At 40.4% G+C, this 15795-nt stretch overlaps 1 protein-coding gene across 6 annotated transcripts in view; it reads left to right on the plus strand.

Moving 5' to 3' along the window:
• The window catches only part of PARD3B (par-3 family cell polarity regulator beta), a 389258-nt gene that overhangs the window by 341586 nt on the left and 31877 nt on the right, over positions 1-15795 (plus strand). The gene's annotated exons all lie outside the window — the stretch shown is intronic.

Genomic DNA, 15795 nt, shown 5'->3' on the forward strand with positions numbered 1-15795 from the left:
GGGCACTCATGAAGATACCAAACCAAAACCTAATCCAGGTCTCCCAAATGAGGCAGATGTTTGTGTACTCTTATCATAGCTGCAGTATCAGTCAGACTCTGAAAGAACTGTGTAAGAATAAGCTGCAAGAACTTAGTCTTTCTGGGAGCTGGAAGGGTTTTTCACAGGCAGTCTTTTTCAGGGCTTTAGAGTCACAGCCTAATAGCAGATCATGAGAAATAGCTAAGGAGCTGTCAAGAGAAAGCCATGCAGTTAGCATCTGCACTTGTATTTAAGGGCATTTAAATAATGAGGAATTAATCATCTATTTGAGGATTTACTTGGATTGTCTTACAGCCTTTGTACAAATCCAGTTACTTAAAACATCAATTCTTTCCTTCAGGATAGCAGTAAATCCTTGAAACTTTATCTTTTTAATGTACATTCAAGGACTACATGTAACACCAGCCACATTGCAAATAGTTCTTCACCTGTTAGGAACCACGGCAGCTTCACCAAACAGAACCTTGGGTTGTTTCTAAAAGCCATTTCCTTATTTGCAGATAGGATTTGCAAGCTTGTCAATAACCTAAAGATACAAGCAAACCTGTCTGTGGATCCTGGCTGTGAACATTTCCATTGAAATAAAGCTGTAATGTACTGAGTTTTGTCAGTTCCCAGTTGAGAGTAGGAAAAAAGAATCATGCCTGTGTGTGTTAAAGGCCACGTACTTTATTGTGTGCCTGGCAGCATTCCAAGCCTAAAAATCAACGAGAACAAAGAAAGGAGCATTAATAACTGCATTATTTTTCCATAATGTGTCAAAGGGGTCTTCGCTTCCTTCAGGATGAATAAGGAGCTGTTTGTACTTTTCATGATCAATTAATTCCATGTTCAGGATGTTGCATTTCAAATAGGTTAGGTTCCTAAAGCACACAAACATTTGTGTTGGACTATGGTTAGAAACCAGAATTCCAACTTCTAGAATAGTAACATTCCTGTCTTCTAGCGCGATGGGAGAAGCTGACAATTTTATGTGAAACCATATAGCAGAAACTGATGCAAATTCCAGACTTTCCAAGTCCACAGACTATTAGTAGAAAACATTAAATAAAAAGAGAAGAAGAAAAATACAATCACATATTTAAAGTATAGCTGCTTTGAAAAATACAGATCGGAAGTATTTGTTGTTAGAATGCTAATTAAGAGAGTACTCAAAACATTTTATTAGAATGTATGATTAACTTACTGATCAAGAACTTTTTATGGTTCCAAATTATCTCTGCTTAATGAAGCTCTCGGATTGGGATGTATTACACAGAGCTGTTCTAACTAAGCAAAGTGATTTCAAAATTTACAGGCCAGCTTTTGGGGGTAGTTTTGGGGGGAAATTATTTGGGAGAAATCCCCGCCAAACCTCATGTGAAAAATAAACTATTCCAAATGGCACACGCAAGGAAAGCCAAATTCAATTCCATTAATACTAGTAATAAAGAGTGACTTCTGTAACTTGTTTGGAATCGTTCCTACTTATACAAAGGTTAGATTTGGCACAGATATCTGAACCAGAGGGGAGTCTGAAATGCTCATGTCTTCAGGCATACACTTTGTACATGCTCTCATTTACCAGGGGAAACAGTTCTGGTACCATATGTCATCTTATCAAAGCTCATTGGTGCTGTTTATACCCTGCACTATTATGTGAATTCCAGAAATTCATCGTGCCATCTATTCCACATGGTGCCTCTGCATACAGCTGGGTTTTGTTGTTTTTCAGCGCAGGGGGGGTGATTCTGAGGAAGACAAACACTAAGCATTTCTCTTATTTCATTCAAGTTGCTGAAAGAAATCAGACAAAAACATTCAGTGCTGCCAGGCTGTGGCTGTCTTTGCAGGCTCACAGTACTGAGAGATTCCAAATGTGCCAGCAATCATGTCCCTTGCAGTTAGGACAGGTTCTTCTGATACTGCCCAAATGGAGCATTAGAGTGGGGCATTGCAGAGATCATGACAGCTGCCACGGATCAACTTGATATGATATGAAGGGCCCTAGAGGTTTTCCATTGTATACATTTTGCCTAATTTGCCAGTATGTTAAGGTAGGCAAGAAACAAGTCTCTAACTGATAATTATATTGATCAGAGGAGTCTGTGAGCAGGTAATCCATGGAGTTTAGTATGCTGAAGAGTTACTGTGTTTGAGCATATAGCCCACAGCTCTGCTGTTGGATTTTTATTATGTGGGGCAGGAAAAGTGGGCACAAATAGCCTTTTTGGAGCTAGCTGTAATCTGGCTTGACTGCAGTTCTCAGTAGTAGCTGGGTCTTTGCAGTTTGCTTGGGTTTTGGCAAGCTCCTGCCAGTGTAGCCTTCAGCACGTTTCTGTCCCTTTGCTGGTCCCTCTGTAGACAGGGGGCTGTGTGGCCACTTTCCCTGTGTGTGCACACTCTGCCAAATCTCAGGCCAGCATCACGTGGGGAAGCTGCAAGAGGACTGAGATTTTAGCACTGAGTCTTCTCACACGGGGCTGCCAAAGCCAGTCCTCAGCAGCCTGAGCTCTCCCTGCCTGGCTTAGCCTCAGTGATCCTGCTCTGTGACAGCTCAGTGCCCCGTACAGCAATGGAATCAAACACAGCTGCTCCTGGTCGGGCTGCAGGGGAGGGGGCAAAGTTGGCTTCCTTTTAAAACTGACCTCCTCTTCCTCAGGCCATTAGTGAGAGGCCTGCTTCAACTTCTGCAAGGGGGCCCCAGTTGCAACACTCATTTTTTTAATCACAAGACAAATCTGTTGTGCCACTGAAATTCATGTCTGAAGCTAAGCATGCACTTAGCAATTTATTGGGTCAGGCCTGAAATCAGGCCTCAAAGCTGATCCCCTTCAGGCACCAGCTTTGGCCTTTACTGCCAGGTATCCGGTGCATTTGTCAAATAGATGCTGCCATGGTTGACTTCTTTCTCAATTCTTACTACTTAATTTCCCTGGGTCATGTTCATGTTCTGTGCTGCAGATTAAGAAGAAATCTCCTCCCTACAACATAGCTATGATCCAAAGAGTTGCCTGGCTACTGTGTCCCAGACAGCACCCCCTTTCCTGAAGATGCTGGTCACTGTCCTGCTCTGCCTGCTAGGGATAATATCCCACTAAACCAGAGAATGGTTTGGAGGAAGGACTGCAAAATTTGTTCATTTGACATCAGGGAAAGCAGAATGTGAGGCAAACAGCAATGATTGCCCAGTGTGTGCAGAACTTGGGGGTCAAGGGTTGAGCTTGAAAGAAGCTGAGTCAAGTAATACAACCATGTCATTGAGGCTGTTAGAGAGCCCAGATCCTCTATTTGTTATAGTGAAGTATGTGACAGAAGCCAACTGAAATAATGGACTTTTCATTACTTTTGATTTCTGGACTGAGTTCTTCTGTTGAATTACTGTGCAGCACTTCTCATTCCTGCAGTGCAAGATCTGAGGTGGAGGCCTTGGGTCTTCTTGAGTTCTGCTGAAGTTCCTCGCTGCAAAATGCATCAGCAGAACTGCTCTTTAAATTTCATCCTAGGGGCAGCTTCAGCAGCCAGGGTATCAGTGCTCTGGCTACATTGAAGTCTTGCAGTTAGAAAAACACTAAAAAGTTCAAGATTTTTTCACAGGCAAGGTGTGAAAAGTAATTAGAATGTATCACTGGCATTGGGTATTCACAATTATCTGTGAATATATAAAGGCCCTATTTTTCTCAACAAACAGGCGACATTGCTATAATTATTTAAAATGAAAAAGAAAGTCAGTGACTCAGACATAGAGAGATTGGGTGGATAACTTTATTAGTTCCCAGTCTAAGGTCTGTAGTGCAGATGCTAATCTAGTATCAAGACTGCATTAAAATAAAGTACAAAATATGGAAAAAGAGAACTGTGTTTACCCTGTAAGGCTGGTGCTGAACATAACTTTGACTGTTCTGCTCGTGGCCTGCTCTCTTCAATGTTCATCTCTAAGTCTGGCTCTTAAAAAACACTGGAAAAAGGAGCAGTAGTATCTTCCTTCTTGCTCCATACAGAATCTGACTGCAACATATTCCTCCTATCAAATGTGCTGAGTTTTGAGGAGTTCTGCAAAAATTAGTAATCAATTTAATCTTTGTTTGCATTTGTTTTTTTAAAACTTCTATTTTCAAACTTCTTTAGTGTTCTTGTTTGGTTTAGTAAATTGAATTTGTAAGCAGAAACTTCCCAATGCAGAATGGCACTATGCAGTCTAATCTGAAGGGTTGATTTTGATTTGATTTTCTTGGTGTGTTTTTGAGACACTAATCAAGGAGTTTTTTTATGTTAAACAAGTGTTTTTGATGCTAAACACTAAGAAAGCAAGCCAAACACATACTCCTGCCTGTGTTTTTGCTGCTTTTTCCTCATCAGGTGGCCTTGCTGTTGTGTGAAATGTCACGTTGCCCAATATTAAGTAGCATCATTCCAGCTGAACGTGTGTTGTAAGTCCTGTATGGTAGGAGTTACTGAGTCTGCTGTAATCCAGGTGATATTGGAATGTCTGCCTTGCAAGTAGAAATAAGAGTTCTGACCCTGTGCCTCCAAGGGTGTCCTGCTGCTCCCAGGACAGATGATATGTGAATAACCCAGAGTAGCACATGTTTCATAAAGCAGTATATCCAGTTGAGCATGTAAGTTGTGAATGCATACAACTGAGCAGCAGGACTGGTGTCTCCTCTACAGTGCAGTCTGGTCACCAGTTATAAGAACTTTCTAGATTAGTCTATTCATCCATTTTCTTGCTAGGCTGGAATAATGATTGTCAACATTGATTGTCAATAATGCCCTTCTGTATTTGGAATGCCAGTGCTGCATGTGACACCAAACAAGGGCAGTATAGCTGAAGGAACCTGGACCCTAGGGAAGCCTGGATCAGGTTATGCTTTCCACCATCAGCTGTTCCAAGAAAAGTCAGCATAGCAGATACCTGGAGTGAAAGTTTGAAGTTACTGAGTGACTCAAAACGAAGGGACTCACTTGGATTCAAGAGTTTCTTGTAATGCAGTAAGCATGGTTATATTAAATTATGTTCTCTTGGTCATAATTTGATGTAACTTCTTCAATATAAGATAAAAATTTATAATTTGAAATACTTGCCTGTGCCTCCTATCCCTGGTCTGCCATCATCCAAACAAAGTCATTCTGACAAAATTCACTCTTTCCTGTGCAGTGATTATAGGGGAATTTAGCAAAATGCTATCTAGTGATACCCACCAGTGGGTCAGTATGAACATCTACATTTGCTTTTGAAGCTAATTTTTAATGTATTTCTCCTAATTTGCTAGGAAGGTACTTGTCAAGTTGGCAATTAAACTGTAATTTGGTCACTGAGGTGTTTACAGGGATTAATAGATCTCTCTCTTGAGCGTATGCTCCTGGGTTTGAAATAACAGCTATACTGCGTGGTAGCATGACCCCACTTGAGTTTCACACACACATGCACAAAATCAAATTCCATCACATTTTAATGCAAATTTTACCTTTGCAAATGATGGCCTGAAAAGAATGAGTTTCCATGGTAACCTTAGGGAACACATAACCTGTTTATCATAACTTCTCCATGAAGCAAGACAGGGGGTGGGGAACATGCTTTGATGTCAGCTATATTTTTCTGCAGACAGCATTCTGCTCTAGCACGTGTGGAGAATTTACCAAAATACTTGTGTTCTGTCCTAAAAGAACTTTTTTTCTGTTCTTAGAAGCAAAAAGCAGTTGTATGGAATAACACAGAAGGTAACTGCAATAGGCAATATTCAACTCCATTAACTGGCCTTTCAGCTCCTGTCTATTGTTTGACAACTAGGTCAACATTTTGAAAGACCAATCAGAAATTAATAGTTAACAGATCTCTTCCATCACTTTATCTTTTCTTGCTTTCCCTCCATGTTTTAAACTTAGCCCTCAGGTATCCCTGCTGCCTTTCAAAGCCACTTTTTTTATTTTTTTTCTTGTTCTTTCACTTCACTGCTGAAAGTACTTTTTTGAAAAATGCCTTGAAATCTCTCTGAACTCCTACATTTTGGAGCTACCATGGAAAAAAATATATTGATTATACTTCACATTGGGTGCTGACTTTCAGAGTTGAGGTGGTGGCTCCTGGAGCTGCCATTAGCGAGAGTGAGTTTGATGGCTGTGAGCATCTGTAAGGTTGTATTTTTCCTGCAGATGCACAGTAACTCCTGGCTAAAGGAAAGTATGTCTGCAACATTTTTTTAAGGTCATTAGGAGTAAGGAACAGATGTTGAGGTTTTTCAGAATGCTGCTTTGAAGTGCCACTTTGGAGTCAACTGACAAGACTGACCCTATAGGCAGTGATTTTTGGGATTGGAACACAGAGGAACCATTGCCCACAGTTGCCCATCTGGTATCCATCTGGTACCAGCAAACAACAGACAGTACCAAATCACAGAAAAACTGTACCAACTGCTAAATTGGTATCAGCAAGCAAAGAAGGTCACCACCCAACAGCAGTTGCAAGCAGGAGAAACAATGTCTGTAACATTTACAGACTGGTATCTGAAGATCCGGAGGAACCTGATGCCATAGCATATGGAAAGCAATTCCTGTCTCTAAGCCTGCTTATGCTGATGTTGTTTGCTCAGTATTAATCCAGGTTTGGGGAGGGGTTTTGGGTTTGTTGGGTTTTGGTTGGTTTTTTTTTTTTGTTGTTTTTTTTTTTTTTGGGGGGGGGGTTTGGTTTGGTTTTTTTTTTGGTTTGGTTTGGTTTTTTGTTTTTTTTGTTAACCATATTGAATTTGCAGTGTGGAGAGCTTTTGTTGTGATGCCATTGAGAGAGTGCCTCTCTTTATTGGCATCTGTGTTTAACAGGATTAAGGTGGATTTACTACCCTGTGCTACAGACTAACCATTCAAATTCTAGCAGTACTGTTCCATAGTGGTGTCAAATCACAATGGAAGGAGTTGAAGTTAACTTTTAACTCCATGACGATTTACTCTGCAGCTTTTCTTTGATGTGAAGTATTCTTGGGGAGAGCTGTGGCAGGGGGTTGTTTTCCAATTTTACTGCCATCTTCCTCTTCTTCCCTCTGGTCATTTTCCCCCTTCTTGCTGCTTTTCTTTTCTTGAAGCAGTGTGCTGGTTTGTACAGTAGCTAAGTGCATAGAATGCAATAATACAACAGTGAGAGATTTAGTGCCTCTAGGTGCTACCCCTTCTACTCTTGAGGACCTCCAGCAAGGCATGATTTTATAGACAATGAAAGGCTTGCTCTCCCCTGTGAAGCCGCCTGCCTGCAGGAAGCTTTTCACTGTCTATTTCCACTACTTGCTCTGCAATTTAGTCCCATGCCCTGCTATTTCCCCCTCCCCTCCCTCTTTTCTTCTCTGACATGCACATGCATCTACCCCCTGCGTACACATTCAGCACCAACACCAGATGTAGGTAGACACAGCAAAATAGCATTTTCTCAATGTGTGCCTTAAAACGCTCAGAAATACACCAAACATTTTCATTTTGCCATCCTCATCTTAAATGGAGATATTGATCTGTCCTCTGTTTGCTTTCCAGGTACTGACACTGTCATTTCATTTTCCCTAAAAAGAGCACAAGCTCATAGCTGAGCTGCAAAGCATGGCCATTACACCCTGGCATTGGTGCCAAGAACTCTGCTGACTTAGCTAGAGAAAGATGCTGAAAGCCTGACTTTGAGAGAAAATTCAATTCAATTCACTTCATACAATGTCTCTCATGAAGTATTTCAAAATGCCTTATATCAGGAGATAACATAATGAGAAAATGCTTTAGAGAACTGGGTATTCAGATAGCAAGACAAAATGATACACAACAATGAACTGGAGTAAAAGAAAAGACGACTGTCATTTAAAAGCAGTAATCATCTGGATAAGTAGTCTTGTAAACTAATTACAGTGAGAAGAGAAGCAAAGAATGCAAGACTGGGAGGAACAAGAAGCAGCTTAGTTTCAAACAGGGTAAAGCAGGGGACTGGTTTCATGGAGGGAGAGGAATTACACACAGTATTGCAGAACAACTAAAGGAGACCTGCTTTGGAAATGGATCCACACATGTGGATTAGTAGGCTGTATATTGCATCACAAGTGTATCTCCGTGACAGGTTAAGTTACTCTCTTTAGTGGCTGGGAAGAGATTAATTACTTTGGCCTGGTTCAGGGGAAGAGCAATTGAAATGCCTCCTTCTAGCGGGAAAGAATCAATGCTGATGGGTGCTGTGGGTTTTTTGGTTTTTTGTTTTGCTGCTTTTAAGTTTCTCTCTCAACTCAAGGGAAACTTCTGTTTGCCTCTAATTTGAGAATAGGTTTGCAAGTGAGGGTGTTGCAAATCTGGTGCTCATTAAAGACAATTAAGAGATAGAATTAACCAAAACATATTATACAACTAATGGAAAAGGAAGCCACCCACGGAGACAGACACCGGCCAGGAAATTATCTCATTTTGCTTGGTCAAAGGAAACCATAGTTCTTCAGCAGCAGGGACTGGGGGATCGTGGAGTGAGGGTTCAGAAAGCAGAGTATTTTCTTTGTGGTTCTGTGTAAAAACACTTTGCAGTTCTGGCTTCCCCTCCATCTTTGCTGTTTTCTCTCTCTTTAGTGTTGCAAGATACAGCAAATGCTGAGAGCTTGTTTTCTACAAAACTAAGGCAATTGCCATGTTTTTAAACTGTTATGGGAACAGCCTGTTTCCCTTTTAAAGTTCCCATCTGTGTTTGTATTTCCCTCAGTCTATTGCCTTTATAGAGAATTTTCTGCTCCCTCTAAATCTAAACCATTAGTTTCACCTCCTTGAACAAGAGGTAGGGCATTACTGAGAAGGAAAAGTAAATCCTGAGATAATCAGCCCTGCTTAATTCCACCATGGAACACTGCTGTTTTCAGTGTTCCTGGTGTTCATTGTATAGGGAGAAGGCACAAGTGACTCTGAGTATGTACATTTGTGTGTGAGCATGGTATGTATATGTATGTGTCTGTAGAGAGAGGCAGGCAGAAGGGGAGCATTTAATTGCCTTGCAATCGGACCAACCAAGTAGTGTTCTGATTGCATACAGCTGATTTTCTAAGTGAAAATCTTCAAACCTATTCAACAGCAAAACCAAGATCATCAGTGACTCTGGAGTGTGTGTCTGTATTTCTTACAGGGGAGAGGAAGGTTGGTTTGATTACTATCTCTTTTTTCCTTTGGACAAGGGTGTTTTTCTCATCCAAGGGAAATGCATTCTAGCAGCATGAACATAACTATTAATCAACACTTAAGCGATAATCAGTGAATGAAAAATGATGACCAGAAACTGAAAATGTACTTGCATAGCTACTTTGGTGCTTTTTCTTTGAGATCATGCCCTTGCATTTTAACATGAACAATTCTTATAAAATTAGTGCTGATATATTCCAAAAGGCAGTGATTTAAAAAGCTAACACTTACTTTTCACTTGAAAAAAAAAATACTAACAGGGAATGATATATCAAGATCTGCATAAGTAATGTTTTAAAGATACCTTGGTAGTCTCTGAGATAGTGTCTCAGTGGATATGGACCAGTAATATCTTACAGATTTACTTAAGAGACGAAGATGCCAAAATCATCATCACTGGAATGCTGTATTCTAATGTGTGAAGACATGTCCAGGATACAGAGAGATAAATGTTTTTCCTGTGTATTTTTGCTCAAAAAGGAGATAGAGGCACCGAGAGATGCAGGTGTGTGTTAGCTTTGGGAATGCCTCCAAGAGGAATCAGATGCTGTTGAAATTAAAACAAAACTCCCATCAGTATTTAGCATGCTTTTCTGAATCATGGCCAAGATATGTGGTGGCACCCAGCAGAAACCAAGGCTGTGTGATTCTCCTAGTGAGCAGCACCTTGCTTTTGTTCTTCAGGATTTTTTTTTGACCAACTTAGTCATGGTTCTAATTCCATCAAGTGTTCTTTGGACTAATCTCAAAACCAGATTAGTATAAAATGCTTAAAGTGAGTGTGTGCTTAACAAAAAGAAAGCACAGCATTCCCTGGGACTGAGCCCAGAAAGCAGAACTTTAGGGGACTGTGAGGTCATGACTTGGTGATTGGGCCATGAACAGGCATCTGTAGCCATCCATTGATTCGCCTTTCCAAATTATTTAACCTGTGTTTTCTGTTGACACAAATATAAAAAAGTTCATTTGCCACACTACCCAAAACAAACTTGAGGACATTGGACCATGATTTGAGAACCTCTGACAATTGTAGTCCTGAGACACCTGTAAAATGGAGCAGGAACAGAAAAACAAGGGGTCTCAGAATCTGCTGGGAAGGTACTGCTTCCTTCCTTATCCTTGGGAATAAGTTTGTTTGTAACAAACAAGTTTGTAACAGGGAAGTTGAAAGTGCTCTTTCTCTTCAGTGGTGGAGGTGGTTTTAAGAGTTCCTGTGGAACATCATCTTGGCTTGCCATTGCCGCCAAGAAGAAAAGCACAACTAAGAGTATCAAAAAGAAGTATTAAAGGTGCTGTCTTATATCCAAACAATGGTAAAGCAGTACCAATGGGCTCACAGAACATTAGACTCCTCTTCGAGGACTACTTCTGCCATTAAAATCAATGCAACTTAATTAAAGCAAATTATAGATAGATACATCTATAAATAAGATATTAAAGTGCGCCGCTGAATATGATAATTGCTGCATATTTAGCAATCAGCGTGTGTGTTCTGCTTTTGCCAGGAGGGATTTCTTTCAGAGGAATCAATGGAGCTTTATTAAAAACCATCTAAATTAGAGGGAGAAATGATGAGTGTTATAATAACGCAAAATCACTGTTTCAACTTTCATTGCAAAACTAGGAAAGCAAAATATATCCCTCTTTGTGTATGTATGGAAAACATCAGGAAAATTCTTTTGAATTGTAGACAGTGGTAGAATTTTTAATCTTTACCTTTTGATGCAAAACAAAAAGAAAAAAACCTGGCTGGAAGAAACCTTGCTTTCTGTAGCAATGGTGGAGCTCTCCAAGGGTGGGGTAATGAGGATTTCACAGCAGTAAGGAATTAAGAAGACCCCCATCGATCAATTTCCTCCATTTCACATGGACCATCCCATTCACTGCCCTACATCACCTGCCTCTGTATCAGCAGCTAAAGAAAGTGTTAGCAAGTCAAATTGTGCTCTTAAATTTCACTCCCAGTTCCCAGAACCAGGAAAAGTTGAAATGCAAAAAATAAGTGGGTTAATTTTGATGCTTCACCTGTGTATGAAACATTGAAACCAGGGTGGGGAATAAATCCACTTTTACCTCTCCATTTTTCTTCAGTTTTCACTTAATTGAAAACAAAAACCAACTGTGTCTCAGCAGAGGGGAGACCTGAAGGTTAAAGGGCAAATTCCGTTATACCACAGCTCTTTTTGGCATGCTGAATCTCAACCCATGTGATTAGAAACGCTCACAGACAAAAGAAGAGCTTTGAGAACAGAGGTCAAACCAGCATCTGAATCAACTCCTTTAGCAGATGATCACAAGACTATTGAAAAATGCACTAAGCAATGCAGCAGTTCTATGTGTCATGTTTATACACAGACTTTCAGGCAAAAAGCAGAACTGGGTGGCATTTTCAAAGCACTTGGATTGATGGCAGAGCAGAAGCTTCACTCTGCAGCCTTCCTGGGGTGTCTCCTGTCTTAAAGTGCATGTCAGTCACATAAAATACAGTGGTAGTATCCTGCCATTTTTATGGGTAGAAAACCACAGTGCACAGGCTCCAGTGAGTTTTCTGACCATACAGAGTGAATGAGTGAAAAAGTTAGGAGTCCCAGGACTCCTATCTTCTTTCTCTGATCTCCCATAATTTTAAGTAAGTCAGGTGTGGCTCAAGTGGAGTCAGCAGTGTTTTGCTCTGGATTCACAAACATGTAGCTAAAATCCCATCAGCCTTGAGCAAGTTTTATTGTTGCTATTTACTTAGTGGGCAGCACACTGTCCAAATTCTTTTTCTGATCTTAATGATAATTGAAATGTTTGGAGGAGGCTTATTGTTCAGAAGTCGGGGGAAAAGGGCTGAAAAGTAAAAGAACAGTGATGCTTAGCATATGAGTGAAGAATTAATACTTCTGAATAGAACACCCACTGTATATTTCTTTTTTTTTAACAGTGGGAAGCTTTTGACTCTGAGCAGAGGAGTAGCTGGTTAAGAAATTTTGAAAGATTTTTTTTAACCAACTGACCTCTGCAATGATGATGAAGTTTTCTACATGCAAGTCTAAATACCAGCAGGAGAGGGAACAGCAACTGCAGCTTTTTGAGACGGCCAACCTGAAAATGTCTCTGCATCATTTATTTTCCTTAAAAGCAGTATCCATGGTCTTGGGTTTTCACTGTGCTGGCTTCACTCAGGGTGGACATTGAGCAGGGAGTCAGGTGGGAATCCATGAGAAGAAGTAGAGCCCCAGGCAAAACCACACTGTCCTGCTGAGTTCTGCTGGTAGGGGCAAGGAGTTGTTGCTGATTTCTATTTGCAGTGTGGAAGCTCTCACCTTGAGCTGTGTGTGGATGCACAAGAAAAAGCCAATTCTGGTTTCATGAAGCTTAAATTTCAAAAAAGATTGCCATAGTTGTTATTTTTTGTACCACAGCATCTGTCCAGCCCCTAACACCTTGACCCCTAAGGAAGGGGCAAGGGAGCTTTTTTGCTAGCAGCTAGAATTGTAGCCTTTAGCAAATGCTCCAAGAGGAAGGCAGGATAAGACAGGTGAGAGGGAATGAAATGCAGGATCTCCCAGGGAAAAAACACAGTCACATGCCCTTTTCTGTACAGTTTTCAAGATAGTCAGGAGTTCAGGATTCAATAAATCCTTTCTCTTCTCTTAAAGAATTGTTGTTCTGCAACCCCAGAATTCTCCTGTAGGCAAATTCCAGACTTACTCAGGACACCTGCTCACAGGTATACTCTATTTATAGCTTTAAATTTATTACACATGTTTGAATGCTCTAAGATATTTGTTTCTGGTTTAATCTAATCTATGCTGTCCTTCAGTCTACATTTCTACCAGCCTGGTTCTTCTGCTGGCAACTGGCAGGGGTTTAATTAATGATGAAGAGGTGTCACAGGATATTTTCTGAAGAGATACCTTTCTATCACAGAAATCTCGTTAGCTAGTGAAAATTATTGTTTCTAAAAAGAGAGACTTAAACAACAGAAACATTCACTGGCCATGTATAAAAGACACCTCTCTGGCATACAGAAAATCCTGACCATGAAGGCATTGAGTTACATGGAGGCAGTGTCTTGCCGGTTTTTCTGGTGTCTTGTCTCTGAGTGTGGCCATTGCTGTGACTGGGATTCCCAGAGGGGCAATTAGGAGAACAACCTGCTGGTACAGAGGTTCTGCTCTCCAAGGCCTTGCCTTTCTTCCACCTGCTAAAGACTCTCCTGCTAACCAGATGTTAGTTGGTCTGATTCATATTTGTATCCAGTTTATTCATTTTACATTCCTTGGCTATACCAATACTTTGCAACAGTTACATTTCAGGAATTGTTTTCTGTTGTTTTTTGATAGTGTTTTCTTTCCTCCATAAGTGTGCTGCTCTTTTAATTGCACTGATGGGATGATGGCTGTTTCTGTGTTTATCTCTGCCCATTATTTTTGCATATTCATGTTTTGCTTGTTAGCTGAGGCCGCTCTTAAGAGCTGAACTGTTCATAATGATGCCACTTATTTAAGTTGATGTTGTTAATTTAAACCCTAAAAATACAGGAGCATATTTTGGATCATTTTTTCTGTTGTGCATTATCATACATTTCTGAAACGTGTGTTTCACCTGCTGCTGTCTTCTCTGTTGATTGGGGTGTTGGTCTCCTAAGCTCCTGCAGCTGCATCTATAGGGACTCAGCTGAGCACTGCACCTTCTGTCACCTCCCTTGCTGGTCACCTTGTGGTCACAACCCATTTGGATTTGACAGGAGTTCCAGGTTTTAATCCTGTTTTATTAAGATTACTGTTTCTTCTCCTAAACATGTTGTGATTATTAACTGTGTCAAAACTTCCACACCTGGTCTGAGGGCCAGCTGCATATGTCCTGTTTTAGAGAAGGAGGAGAAGTTGGAATATTTTGATCTTACTAATTAGTACATTTCACACCGATTTTTAGTTTAGTTTGTTGTAGAAGGCAGCAGAGGAACCCTTTGCTTTGACTCTTTCTGAAACATAAATAGCTTCTACTGAGGAGGTGTTTCTATTTTCACAATTTCTCTTTTCATCAGGGTAGTATTTTATTCCAGGCACCATTTTGGCACTCCAGGCTGAGTGATGATACGCTTTTACTGTCGCATGGACAGATGGAGAAGGAAAATCAGAAGAAATGGCTGAGCCTTTAATTGGCTGTGCAGAGCCAGAGCCTGCTTTTCCAGTGCATTGGGGGTTTTATATAGGGTGTGGAGACTCAGCCACTCGATGGATCCAAATTAGCAAAATTGTGTATCCGCCACCAGGGTGTTTCTATGGTAACTGTCTCTCAAATCATATATACAAACAGACCTGGCAGGGGCTATTGCCTTCTATTTGGTCTGCAAGAAATCATCAAAAAAGGGGTGTTTTCAGGCTGAAAAAAGGCCTTGTGATGTAAATATTTTTTACTTTTGGTGGTTGGTATAAGTTTTGGGAGTACTGCTGGATGCTGGCACAGTTCTGAGTGTTTGTGTTTCTTCATGTTGCCTGGCTGCTGTTACTCCCTTTAGCTGTGAGAGTGCAGGAAACTCACACCACTAACAGACTCATGCACATAATTAATAACCTATCTACAGCTGCACAGGTAGACCATAAAAAACTGGTGAGAGACCAGATTATGCATTTGTTTCTTTTCCCCTCATTCTTCTTCATAAAACAAGAGAAATCTGGAGGGTCTTCTCTTACCAATGTACCTGGGAACTTAAGGGAAATGATGAACCTGATGAAATTAGTAGTGTAAGAACAGCCAAAGTGGCTGTGACTCTTCACCTAAGTGACTCTATAAAGTCTTTCCTCATGTTACTTTTTCTGGTGGAAAAAATGAATGAATGATCCCTTTAGCCTACTGCCCTCTTTTTGAAATGTAGGGCAATTATTGTTATTTTTTGCTCATCCAAAGTCAGGCGCTGCTAAAGCATGGGTCATTTCAAATCAGAAGTGGTTTTTTCTGGTAGCCAACAGTTCTGTGAGGATGCCTTTCTGTTTTGAATGAGATAAAGGAAGTTTGCAAGAGGCCTCTACTAAATAATTTTTTTCCCTTTACAAGTATCTTGGATGTTTGATAAGTGCCAAGGTGCATAACAAAATGTGTCTGGAATAATTTCTAAGCCTGCCTAGCAGCTGCAAATGATACTACCTCTCTTTGCATAGGGTTATGTAATGTACACAGAAATGCTTTGTAAAGGTAGATAACGCTTAAAGCACCTGAATGCACAACTTTTCTCATTGCAGTGGTTTATACATCTGTTCAGGGAAAATGGTGTATTGTGCATAAATTACAGGACTGACAGAAATGTACTTTAACCTGTAGAATGCAAAAAACATGTTAATTTTTGTTTTCTCTTTTTTCTAATCAGGCATTTGCCAAAAGCTTAGTGTGATTTATTGCTTTCTTTTTAATGAATTGTTAAAAATGTTTGAAAAGGCATTAAATCTTCCTTTCTGCTATTAATCTGTAAAAGGGGAAGGGGATTTTAAATGGCCTCTTAGTATATTGCTTTATAAAACTGCTGATTCTAGCAGCACCGGAATAGGAATACATACTAATGTAGGAAACACTGAAGGCAGTCAGAGCCTCCTCCATTTATGGAAGAAAAGACTAATA

This window comes from Serinus canaria, chromosome 7, assembly GCF_022539315.1.
Source record: "Serinus canaria isolate serCan28SL12 chromosome 7, serCan2020, whole genome shotgun sequence".
In the NCBI taxonomy this organism is placed as follows: domain Eukaryota; kingdom Metazoa; phylum Chordata; class Aves; order Passeriformes; family Fringillidae; genus Serinus; species Serinus canaria.